The sequence below is a fragment of the Capsicum annuum genome, chromosome 4, assembly GCF_002878395.1.
Source record: "Capsicum annuum cultivar UCD-10X-F1 chromosome 4, UCD10Xv1.1, whole genome shotgun sequence".
Lineage (NCBI taxonomy): Eukaryota > Viridiplantae > Streptophyta > Magnoliopsida > Solanales > Solanaceae > Capsicum > Capsicum annuum.
In genome coordinates this window covers 196,023,411-196,025,685 of record NC_061114.1, presented here as the reverse complement: position 1 = coordinate 196,025,685, position 2,275 = coordinate 196,023,411, and positions in this window count along the sequence as shown.

Here is a 2,275-nt window from a genome sequence, read left to right as displayed (position 1 = left end):
CTACCCGTCAAAATGATGTTGTTGTGAGCTCTCCTAGCTGCAATGGGAGCCTCAGCAGTTGGCGTGTTACTCCCTATGGATTTGGTGAGGTTCGATATATATCTAGCTATTGGGAGTGGATAGAAGACATTCTTGCCCATAATAAGGAGACTTTGGAGCACAACAAGACTTATGATGCCGTCTTTGCTTCATTGTTCACATATGACCATAACGAGAATGTGCTCCAGGCCTTCTATGAGAATTGGCGTCCATTGATCAACACAGTTTGTACTTTTGTTGGAGAGTTGCCCATATCTTTATGGGACTTGAGAAACATCGGAGGCCTTCATGTTCATAGGTTATTTTACGACGAAGTTATTCCCTCGGCTAAAGAGTTGACATATGTGGATGACAAAGGGAAGCCTTTTTTCCCTAGAAGCTACTCACACTTATTTTTGACATTCTACCGGCTTACAAAAGGTAACACTGATGACGTCTCTTTTCTTGATTGGACTAATTTCTGGTTTTGAGGGTCAAGAAAATATGTAAGCCTTTATAAAATATGTCTAAAAAATAGATGAATCAAAGGATGAATCTTGATCCGTTGGGGAATATTGACATGAATTTTCTTACCACAAATCGAAGATGAGAATGCCCCTTTTGTCGAGCTAGGCGAGGAAGAATCACTTAGGGATAAAACTTATATGGTGGCTTTCCATGGATATTGTCTCTGTAAATTTTTGCTACTCAACGAGAAGGTTGGTTGTATTTGTGCTAGAATCTTCAAAGTCGCAAGCATGATAGCTCATAGAGAAAAATTTTCTTTGACGGTCCCGGTTCTTGCAAACATCTATCACGGCCTTAGGGAGATCTCTACTTCTTCAAACTTGGGGTCCTGACATGCACTCTTTCCCATCTATTATATTTATGGATGGATAGGTGAGTATTTTGAAACTTATTACCATGTAAACCATCCGCAATGAGGGGTGAGAATGTGGCTAATTTCAGGAGAAAAGATGATAAAATAATTTGACCTTGTTGATGCTCACAAGTTATTTCAATAAGTCAATTTAAAGAAACTTCCTCATTTGGCCTTGCTATAGGGAAAAGAGGTACAAATTAATGATAGCGGTAAACTGTCTAATTCTTGGAGTGACTTCTTCATAGTCCTTCGTTCAAGTTTCATCACTTTGAGGCATGATAATGATCTGATTGTGGATCCTTATATCCCTCCTAGATTTAGTCGCCAATTTAGATTTTGTCAAGACGTTTCCAACATTCTAACATAGCATTATTTTGATGGTTCGCTGCTAGCTTTGGTTCAGATTTGCAATTATCATTTTGATGGTTCGCTGCTAGCTTTGGTTCATCTTTGTAATTCTTGTGTTCATCTTGGAAGTTTTTCAAAGCTTAACATACCAATGCGTCCATTGGAAAATGGACCTTTTATGACTCGTGAGTACTCGGATTAGTGGACAGCACATCGGGAGACTGTGTCGAGATGAAGTACCCACATTATTTTAAGAGGTACAATGAAAAATGGTGTCCCTAATCAACTGAAGGAGACCAACTTCTGCTAGATGGTCAAAAAGCCAGCTTTTTTACTCTTCAAAGTTCAAGAAGATGGTGAGTAATCCTTCGCAATACGTCAAAGCTGTTCTCATATCTGAAAACTCAAAGGGCAAGGATACACATGCAGATAAAGGAGTTAAAAGTCCCTCACCAGCCCCCCAAGTAGCCATCACCACTTCTGAAGTGATCAACGTTGTTCACAAAATGGAGAAATCTTCCAGCACATTAAACAAAGGCGTTGACAAGTTTCTAGGCATTGTGTCTCTCTGCAGTGACTCTTCCAGACCACCTATTTCACTCAAGGGGGCTTCTATTACTAGTGTCGCCTCTTGCTCAAATGAAAGCAATGCTATCTTAGAACCACACTAAAAGCGTTTGAAGAAAACATAATGATTTAAGCGATCAAAATTGTGAGTTTGCTAACTTGGAATCCATGAGTATTGATACCGCTATCTTTGAAGATGGTGTTGCTAGTTCAACAATGTCCTTGGCTGATTTGGCACATCAGGTATTAATTATTTCTTTAATATCCCAACTTGCCTCTTTACTCAATATTAACTTCCTTTTTTTAGTTGGGTCTTGTGGATGTTTCCAGTAACATATTTGGTGATGATGTATTTGGTGAGGATTATGTCACAAGCTCGAATCCTTCAAATATATTTAAGAGTCCCCATCTTTTCCTTGATGATGCCAAGACTCAAACTCCAAATAAGGGTCCATCGAC